This window comes from Choloepus didactylus, chromosome 1 (assembly GCF_015220235.1).
Source record: "Choloepus didactylus isolate mChoDid1 chromosome 1, mChoDid1.pri, whole genome shotgun sequence".
NCBI classification, from domain to species: Eukaryota; Metazoa; Chordata; class Mammalia; order Pilosa; family Megalonychidae; genus Choloepus; species Choloepus didactylus.
In genome coordinates this window covers 132,294,954-132,305,975 of record NC_051307.1, presented here as the reverse complement: position 1 = coordinate 132,305,975, position 11,022 = coordinate 132,294,954, and the positions used below count along the sequence as shown (strand labels likewise).

Genomic DNA, 11,022 nt, shown 5'->3' with positions numbered 1-11,022 from the left:
AAATATTTTGAAATAATTTTAGATTCACAAAAAGTTGCAAAAATAGTACAGAGAAACCTCAAGTGTCTTTCACCCAATTATCCCTAATATTGTAAATGCTATCTCACAAAACTATGGTACAATAGCAATACCAGGAAATTGACATTGGTATTATCCACAAACCTTGTTCAGATTTCATCAGTTTTTTTTTTTTTATAATAAATTTTATTTTGAAATAAGTTCAACCTTAAAGGAACAGTTGTAAAAACAGTACAAACCCCATACATAGAACTCCATCATACCCTGACCCCCCTCCCCCCATACCCTGATCCATCACCTTTAAGATCCTGTCACACCACCGTCTCTTTCTTTCCCTCCCTCTCTCCCTCCCTCCCTCCCTCCCTAACACCCATCATCTATTGCTCTATCCTCTGAACATATGAGAGCAAGCTGCACATATCTTTGAACAAACCATATAATTCACATATATCTTTCCCATGGACAAGAACATTATTTTATGCAATCTCATTAAATGCAGCTAAGAAGTTCAAGAAATTCAACATTGATATAAAGCTTACATTCTCTATTTCCATTTTTTTTTTTTTTTCTTGTGTCCCATCTGTGTCCCTTTGAGCCTCCACTCCTCCGACCTCAGATCCCATCCAGGATCATCCTTGGCATTTAATTGTCATCTATTTAGACCGTCTTATTTTTTTTTTTTTCAATTGTGGAAAGATATATATAGCCTTAATCTTCCTATTCCACCCCTCGCTAGCATTCCATTAGTGGGATTAATCACATTTAGAATGTTGCAATGCTATCACCTTCCGACTATCCATTTCTAGAAATTTCCCTTCACCCCAAACAAAAACCCCTACTCTCATTTCTTAACTCCCCATTGCCCCTTCCCCCACTTCTTGGAACTCCTACTCTACTTTTCATCTCTTTGGTCATATTCTCTGATACTTTCTTTGTGTTTACCATGGGGCTTAATTTTAACATCTTAAATCTATAACAATCTTGTTTTTCTTTGATACCAACTTAACTTCAATAGGACACGTAAACTGTGTTCCTATACTCCTCCATTCCCCCACCTTTATGTAGTTCTTGTCAAGAATTACATATTTTATATTGAGTCCAAAACCACTGATTTATCATTACAGTTTATGTATTTTAGATCCTGTAGGAAGTAAATAGTGGAGTTATAAATCAACAATACAGTAGTATTGGTCTTTACATTTACCATGTGATCTTTACTGGAAATCTTTATTTCTTCATGTGGTTTCAGTCAATTGTTTAGTGTCCCTTCCTTTCAGCCTGCTTAGGACTCATCTACTGGTGATGAAGTCCCTCAGCTTTTGATTATCTAGGAATGTTTTCATCTCCCCCTCATTTTTATCCTTCAGGTGTTTCTGAATTCTCCAAGTCTCTGATGGTTATTGACTTCTATTTGTATTCCACTGTGGTCAGAGAATGTGCTTTGAATAAATTCATTTTTTTATTTTTATTTTATTGAGGTTTGTTTTTATGTCCCCTCATACAGTCCATTCTGGAGAAAGATCCGTGATCACTAGTGAAGAACATGTGTCCCAGTGACCTGGGATGTAATATTCTATATATGTCTGTTAAAGTCTCTGTATCTCTCTTTCATTTCTTTGTTTCTCTGTCAGTAGGGCTCGCTTTAGTATCTGAAGTAGTGCAGGTCTTTTATTAGCAAACTCTCTCAGAATTTGTTTGTCTGTGAAAAATTTAAGCTCTCCCTCAAATTTGAAGGAGAGTTTTGCTGGATAAAGTATTCTTGGTTGGAAATTTTTCTCTCTCAGAATCTGAAATATGTCATGCCACTGCCTTCTCGCCTCCATGGTGGCCACTGAGTAGTAATTACTTAGTCTTATGTTGTTTCCTTTGTATGTGGTGAATTGCTTTTCTCTTGCTGCTTTCAGAACTTGCTCCTTTTCTTCAGTATTTGACAGTCTGATCAAAATATGTCTTGGAGTGGGTTTGTTTGAATTTATTCTATTTGGAGTTCGCTGGGCATTTATGCTTTGTGTATTTATATTGTGTAGAAGGTTTGGGAAGTTTTCCCCAACAATTTCCTTGAATACTCTTTCTAGACCTTTACCCTTCTCTTCCCCTTCTGGGACACCAATGAGTCTTAAATTTGGATGTTTTATTTTATCTATCATATCCCTGAGATCCATTTCAATTTTTTCAATTTTTTTCCCCATTCTTTCTTTTGTTCTTTCATTTTCTGTTCTGTGCTCCTCGAGGAGGCTAAGTTGTTGTTCAACTTCCTCTAATCTTGTATTATGAGTATCCAGAGTCTTTTTAATTTGGCCAACAGTTTCTTTAATTTCCATAAGATCTTCTATTTTTTTATTTACTCTTGCAATATCTTCTTTATGCTCTTCTAGGGTCTTCTTTATGTCTTTTATATTCTGTGCCATGCTCTTCTTCAGGTCTTTTATATCCCATGCCATGCTCTCTTTGTCTGTCTGTAGTTCTTTGATTAATTCTGCCAGGAACTGCGTGTCTTCAGATCTTTTGATTTGAGTGTTTGGGTTCAGGTTCTCCATGTCGTCTGGTTTTATCATATGCTTTAAGATTTTCTGTTGTTTTTGGCCTCTTGGCATTTGCTTTACTTGATCTTTAATTTGTTAGAATTGCAGCTTGGTGACATACACTTTCTGTAACTAACCAGCAGATGGCATCCGTGAGTCACTTATTCGCCTCAAGTCAGTTCTCCCCAACTTTGTCGTGTGTGGGGATCTGATTCTTTTGGGGTCCAACTGGTGCACTTAATTTGGGTGTGTTGTCAGTGCTGTCTGCCCTCAATGAGGGTCGTGTGCCTGAGTGGTTAGGGAGGAATGGCAGGTTTAATAATCAAACCTCCCAGGTGTTCTCAGAGATTTAAGGCTGTTCTCTGCCGCTGACACAAAAGTCCTTGGTATTGGCGTAGGTTCCCTGGGATTTCCGAGCAGTTCCCCCCTCCCTGCTGTTCAAAGACCTCTGCTGAGTCGGGGGGAGGACCGTGCCACGTCACAAGTGAGCGCCGGCCTCCAGGGAAGCCCTGGGCCGCCGGGCTGTGTAGGGGAGTTCCCAGCCTGCTTCAAAGATGGTTGAATGGGACACGTTAACTAACCCCTTTCCGCACAGCTCCGCTCTCCCAGCTCTGGGACAATCAGCCATGGGTGTATTCAAGGCCATTGTCCACGGCTGATATTGTGTCGTGTGAGTGGTGCTGCGGAAAGACTCCCTGCCAGGCTGGGTTTCTTGGCTCAGCTCTGTGCTGTGTGTTCAGCCCCAGGCAGGAATAGCCCCGCCCACTGGGGAGACGGCTGCAAGTCGTGCATCTCCCCTTTGCTCCCCTGGACCTGAGACAATCAGCAGTGGGTGTGGGAAGGGTTATCCTCCACCCCAGACACCGAGGCATTAGTCCAGACCGCTCCCATCTTATCTGCAGCTGTTCCTGGGCTTCTTTTTTTTTTTTTGTAAAAAACGCCAACCCACCATTTCCCCACACCGTAGCATGGCCAAGGGACTCAGCTGACTGACTCACTCATTTCAGAATGCAGACTCCTGGTTTCACCAAATGCACGTTCCCTGCGGCTTTAGCAGAACTTGTCCAGCTGGTGCTACTTTGGAAGTGGTGTTCTGGGTCCTTTCTGGTTTTTTATCTAGTGTTTTCCAAGGAGGCTTTTTTTTCTCTGTCTCACCTAGTTACCATCTTAGGTTCCTCCCAGATTTCATCAGTTTTATATGTACTTACTTGTGGGTGGGTGTATAGTTCTATATAATTTTGTTTTACTGTGATAACTTACATGCAGCATAACATTTCCCCTTTTGTCCACCTTAAAGCATACAATTTGGTGATATTAATTACATTCATGATGCTGTACTACCGTAACGATCCATCCCTTACCATAACTTTTCCATTATTTCAAACAGAAGTTATGTACTTATTAAACATAACATTGACTCCCCATTCCCTCTCTCCCTGTCTCTGGTAACCAGTAATCTATTTTCTTTTTTCTATGAATTTGCATAATCTAGTAATTTCATGTGAGTGAAATCATACAATATCTGCTCTTTTGTGTTTGGTTTGTTTCACTCAGCATGCTCTCTTCAAGGTGATCCATGTTGTAGCATGTCTTAGAACATCATTCCTTTTTACAGCTGAATAATATTCCATTGTATCTATGGACCACATTTTGCTTATCCATTCATCTGTTCATGGACACTTGGGTTGCTTCCACATTTGGGCTATATTGAATAATACTGCTGTAAACATCAGTGTACTAATATCTGTCTGAATCCCTGCTTTGAATTCTTTTGGGTATATACCTAGCAGTGGGATTGCTGGGTCATGTGGTAATACTAAGTTTAACTTTTTGAGGAGCTGCCAAAATATTTTCCACAGAAGCTTTACCATTTTACATTCCCACCAAAATATGTATGAGGTTTCCTATTTTCTCTGTATCCATGCCTCAGCACTTGTTATTTTCTTTCTTCTTCTTCTTTTTCTTTCTTTCTTTTTTTTTTTTTTTTGAGTAGCCATTCCAGTTGGGTGTGACATAGTACTTCATTATGATTTTGATTTTCATTTCCCTAATGGCCAGTGATGTTGAGTATCTTTTCATGTGTTTATTGGCCATTTGTATACCTTCTTTGGAGAAGTGTCTATGCAAGTCCTTTGCCCATTTTTAAATTTGGTTGTTTGTCCTTTTGTTCTTAGCTGTAGAAGTTTTTATATATTCTGGATATTAAAATCTTATCAGACATATAGTTTCAAAGTATTTTCTCCAATGCTGTAGGTAGTCTTTTCACCTTCTTGATAATGTCTTTTGATGTGGAAAAGTTTTAAACTTTTAAATTCTAAACTTTAAAATTTATCTGTTACCTAATAAAAGTTCTTGAAGATATGTCTATTTTTCCTCTAAGAGTTTTGTGGATTTTACTCTTATATTTAGGTCAGTAATCCATTTTTATTTTTATTTTTTTTTGTTTGTTTGTATGGTGTGAGATAGGGATATCTATATCTATTTGGATATCCATTTTCCCAGCTCTATTTGTTGAACAGACTATTCTTTCTACATTGAGTGGACTTAGCACCCTTGTCAATAATCAATTAATCATAGATATGAGGATTTATTTCTGAACTCTCAATTCTGTTTCATTGCCTATCTGTCCGTCCTTTTGCCAGTTCCACACTTTTTTGATTACTGTAGTTTTGTAATAAGTTTTGAAATCAGGAAATGTAAGTCCTCCAAATTTGTTTTTTTTTTTTTTTTTCAAGATGGTTTTGGTTATTCAGGACCCCTGCCTCTCCACATGAATTTGATGATAAGCTTTTCAATTTCTTCATAGATGGCTGTTGCAATTTTGACTGGGATTGCATTGAATCTCTAAATAGCTTAATGATATTAAATTTTCCAGTCCATGAACACAGGATATCTTTGTATTTATTTAGGTCTTCTTTCATTTCTTTCAACAATGATTCATAGTTTTTCATGAACAAGTCCCTTACATCCATGGTTAAATTTACTCCTAGACATTTTATTCTTTTATTTACTATTGTAAACGAAATTGTTTTATTGATTTTCTTTTCATATTATTCATTGCTGTGTATAAAAACACCACTGATTTTTGCATGGTGAACTTGTACCACACCACTTCGTTTAATTTATTTAGTAGCTCTAGTAGCTTTCTTGTGGATTTTCAGGATTTTTTATGCATAGGCTCATCATGTGTGAACAGGATAGTTTCACTTTTCTTTTCCAACTTGAATGCCTTTTCTTTCTTTTTCTTGTCTAATTGCTCTGACCAGAACTTCAGTACAATGTGGAATAGCAGTCATGGAAGTAGGCATTGCTGTCATGTTCCTGATCTAAAGGTGAAAGTTTCAGTGAGCTTTTCATATATGATCTTTATTATTTTGAGGAAGTTCATTTCTATTCCTATTTCCTGAATGCTTTTATCAAGAAAAGGTACTGAATTTTGTCAAATGAATTTTTTCTTTGTCTGTTGAGATGTTCATGGTTTTTTTGTTTTTGTTTTTTTTTTCTTTTTTTCTTTCTTTCTTCAGTCTATTAATGTGCTGCATTACACTGATTGATTTTTTTACACTGAACCACCTTTTGCAGTTCTAGGATAAATACCATTTAGTCATGGTGTATAATCTTTCTAATGTGCTGTTGGACTGGGTTAGCTAGGATTTTGCTAAGGATTTTTGCATCTATATTCATAAGGCATATTGTTCTATATTTTTCTCAGGTTGTCTTTACCTGCTTTTCTGTTAGGATGATGCTGCCCCCATAAAAGGAATTTGGAAGTGTTGCCTCCTCTTCAATTTTTTTGGAAGAGTTTGAGAGGAATTGGTATTACTTCTTCTTTGAATTTTTCATAAAATTCACCAGTGTGGATTTTCTTTTTTGGGAGGTATTTAATCACTGATTCAATTTCTACTCATTATTGGTCTGTTGAGATCTTCTGTTTCTTCTTGAGTCAGTTTAGATGGCTTGTGTGTTTCTAGAAATTTGGAAGTTTAACTAGGCTATGAAATTTTTGGGGGGTACAATTGTCCATAGTATATGCTTATAAACCTTTTTTATTTTTGTAAATTCAGTAGAAATGTCCCCTTTTTATTTCTGATTGTAGTTATTTGTGTCTACTCTCTTTTTTATTTATCAGTGTAACTAAAGGGTTGTCAATTTTATTGATCTTTTCAAAGAACCAACTATTGGTTTTGTTGATTCTATTGTTTTTTAATCTCTATTTCATATATCTCTGTTCTTATCTTTATTATTTCGTTCCTTTTTCTCACTTGGGTTTAGTTTTTTCTTTTTTATCCACTTCCTCAAGTTGTGAGGTTAGGCCTCTGATTTGACATCTTTCTTCTTCTTCTTTGTTTGTATGTATGTTTCTTTATTTAATAACTTTAGAAAACTTAGACAGCAATCTCTAAAAGTTTTGTATTTGTCACTTCTTGAACTGACAGTTAAGAAAAGCAAACAAGAAGAAAAAAGGATAGAAGATTAAGCAAGGTCATAGTAGTAGGTTTGCTTAAAAACTAATCAAGCAAATTGGTTACTTGCTTAATTTTGTACCAATAACAAGAAATATAAATATTCTCTTTCTAGCACCCTTTTAATATTAAAGATTAACTTGCAGTTGGAACCAATATAATACATCATCAATTTTAAAACTCACAGTATACCTACTCAATTTCCTTAATGAGTCAACAAAGAAATTAATGTTATGTGCAATATAGCATCTTAGTTGCAGAAAAGATGGACAAATTCTCCTTCCCATCAAGGTGTCACAAGACATTGGTTAATTAAAGGAGAAAATGCAGCTCTTAGTCATTTAGTGATTTTCTCATAAGTCCCCATAGAAAACAACAGCAAAAAGTACTCTCAGGTTTTGAGATCTCTATATACAATACTGCTGTGCAAGAAAGGTGCAGATTTCTCATCTTCATTTACAAGTTTAAAGTTCTAAAGTCTTTCCTTGGAGGAGACTCATATGACCAATTACTGAAATTAATTATGCAATTCTGCTTCAACTATACTAAAACTCAGTGTGCTTAGTCTTGAAAACATCCTCAAGAAATATAATTAATTTTGTTTTTATGGCACCACAGGAGCTATCCTATTATCCTGAAACCCCACCTTTATAGTAGAATATCTTTCCTATTCAATTTCTCTGTAAGAGTCGGAAATGTCATATTGTTTATCATAAACAATATATTTTAGTACGTAAACATATGAAGACTAACAAATCAGAATCTGGAAGGTAAAAGAAAGTACATTATTTCCAAATATACAAACTCTGTGCACTAAGGTAAAAAAAATAAAATGCCCTTTAGTCCAAGCTAAAACTCTGTCCATGACTCCATCAGTGGGAACTTGCGCTAGATGACTGGTCAGCCATGCTCACGGTCACTCCCAACTGTTTCTAATAACCACCAGCTTTCACCTGCATCCTCTTTAAAGCTGGCATTATGCTGAGGCACAGATGTATTAGTGGAAGACAATAATAAGTTCTCTCCATCACTTCTGCCATCATCTTGCAAACTACTACTCAAATTTACAGCCAGAACACTTCCAGGGGAAGATTCTGGAGTGGGCATCTTCTGCGCATCCTCAGGCTCTCCCTGATTTCCAAACTGTGAGCCAGTATACAGGAAACACTGTATATAGTAAAATATCAGCCAAGCTAGTGAGATGATCATCACGGTGTTGAAGGTGATGGCCACAAATGCCACAGAATGGCCACTGATGAACTCCTGCAACACGGAGGGTACCAAGCCCAGTGGCCATTTTTGCTGGAATTCCTTTTTGCACCAGATCCAAAATTTCCCTTCTTTTAGGTAGCCAACCACAATTACCACTATATTTCCTGTTCCTGCACGGGACATGGGCTCCGTGACGTTCCTGTAGTCCCCTCGTTGTAGACGACTATAGCTGAGATATTCCTCTGCGTCGCCACCACCACCTTGTCCTTGAAGATGGCAGCCCCTGTGGCCACTAGGGTGACCCGTGGTGCTGTGTGGCACCCAGTCCACCGGGCATGGGCATGTGTAAGTGAATGTCACGGGTACAAAAGATGCCCACCAGGCCCTGCGCGCCCTCCTTGGGCCAGCTGTCGCCAAAGCGGCAGTCCTCTGAGACAGTGTACACAGTCAGGTTTGTCTGCGGACCTACAGATGTGGTACTTACGAAGGCTGCCGGGCCATGGCTGGGTGCTGAACCGACGAGGACTGAGCAGGAGGAGTGGCACACGCAGAGCACTCTTCTTTTTTAATGTACACATTTAGAGCTCTAAATGTCCCTCTGAGTGCTGTCTTGGATGCATCCCATAGGTTTGGTTATGTTGTTTTTATTTTCATTCTCTCAAGAAATTTTGCGATTTCCCTGATGATTTCTTCACTTACTCATTGGTTGTTTAAGATTATGTTGTTTAATTTCCAATATCTGTGAATTTTCAAATTCTTTCTCTGTTACTGATTCCTAGGTATATATGTATGTGTTGGTTCTGGTTGATTTATAGTATTGTTCAAGTCCTTTATTTCCTTATAGATATTTTGTCAGAATTTCTATTCGTTATTGAAAGTAGTGTCTTAGTGTCTTCCACTATTAATGTATAATTGTCTATTCTGCTTTTAAATCTGTCAATGTCTGCTTCATATACTTTGGCTCTCCATTGTTATATGCATATATGCTTAAAATTTTTATATCTTCTTGGTGAACTGACATTTTTATCAATATATAGTGTCCTTCATTGTCACTTTTAAGAGATACTAGTGTAGCCTTCTCTACCTTTTTTGGTTATTGTTTGGATGCTTTTTGTTTTGTTTTGTTTTGTTTTTTCTATTGCTTCACTTGAAACCTACTTATATCTTTAGATTTAAGGTGAAATTTCTTGTAAACAACATGTAGTTGGGTCATGCTTTTTTTTTTTTTTTTTTTAAATCCATAATGCCACTTTCTGCTTTTTGTATAGAGTTTAATCCATTTACATTTAAAGTAATACTGATAATACAGGACTTTCTTCTGCCACTTTGCAATTTGGTTTTTGGAAGTCTTATATATGTTTGTCCCTTGATTCTTTAGTTCCAACTTTTTAATTTAGTTCATCTTTCCTAATGAACCATTTATAATCCCTTCTCATATACTTCTTGCATATTTTTCAGACATTTTCTTTATGATTACCATAGGGCTTAAATTTAACAGCTTAAATCTATAAAGATCTCATTTGATTTCATACCAATTTAACTTCAATAGCATATACACATAATGTTCTTATACCCTCCATTTCCCCATCTCTCTGTTGTTCTTGTCACAAATGACATCTTCATACAGTTTGTCCTAAACATTGATTTATCATTGCTTTTTATGCCTTTGCATTTTAGGTCCTGTAAGAAGTAAAAAGTGGAGTTCCAAACCAAAAATATAATAGTACTGGCATTTATATTTACCCATGTAGTTACTTTTATCACATATCTTTGTTTCTTCATGTGGGTTCAATCTACTTTTGCCCAAGGCAAAAGTATAGGGTCCTCGTTGATCTTTTTAGCATGCTTCTTATCCTGGGCATGTGCTCTTGGCCTTATGAATTCAACACAGATCTGAATGCCCCCTTCTCCCCTAGGACATAGGCTTTCCTCCCAGTCCTGGGTGTCCTGTTGTATTTCTTAAAGCTGGTAATCTTTTGCTATAGGCAACTGCAGTTTGATTGTTTCTTGCACTAATATAGCTGCCCTGCAAGCCACTTCTGCGCTTAGGATAATGCTCTCTGAGACAGCGAACCTGAGATGAATGTCCTTGTTCTGTCTTCAGGTTGCCAACAGACAGACTGGTGAAGACATACCTGCACCCCAGTATGTGCATAAGTGCTACTCTGCACTCTTCAGAACCAGACCAGTTACCCACAATGAGAACATGAACCAAGGAGGGAGTGGTGGAAGGTTCAGCATTTGTACCAGGAGGTTTTCCTACCATTTTAAAGTTATCTTTTTGTGATTTGGTGCTTGTCCAATTACTACAAACTGTTAACTGTCTTTCAGACCTCTGAGAAGGATGGGTCAGCTAGTTGTGCTTGTTTAAAAATTCTGTGTGGGCATGAAACCCTGGAGCATCTCATTCTGCCATCTTGGTGACGTAACTCTGACTATGTATTTTAGTTATGTATTAATGTATTATTATTTTCTCACCCCTAACTACATGAAGGCATAATTGTGTTTTTTGTTAATTTCTGCTGTATCCTCAGAGCCTACAACAGTGCATAGCACTCAACAAATATGTGATAAATATTTGTTGAATAAATAGGTAAATTTTCTAACAGGTGCTTGTAGATATAAAGGTATAGTACTTCTTAAATATCAAAATCTGAGAGCACAACACTGATTCTGACAACTCTTCAGTACTGACAGTTTTCAAATCAAGAATATTTGACATAGGTCTTTAGATGAGAAAGTAGAGCCCTACCTCTTCTGGACCTTCCTCTGCAGTACAAAACAGTTTGATTGTAATTATATGGAGC

General features: G+C 37.1%; 1 pseudogene; it reads right to left on the bottom strand.

Moving 5' to 3' along the window:
* Nucleotides 1-7,903: 7,903 nt before the first annotated feature.
* Nucleotides 7,904-10,481, bottom strand: LOC119523981 (annotated as a pseudogene).
* Nucleotides 10,482-11,022: the final 541 nt, after the last annotated feature.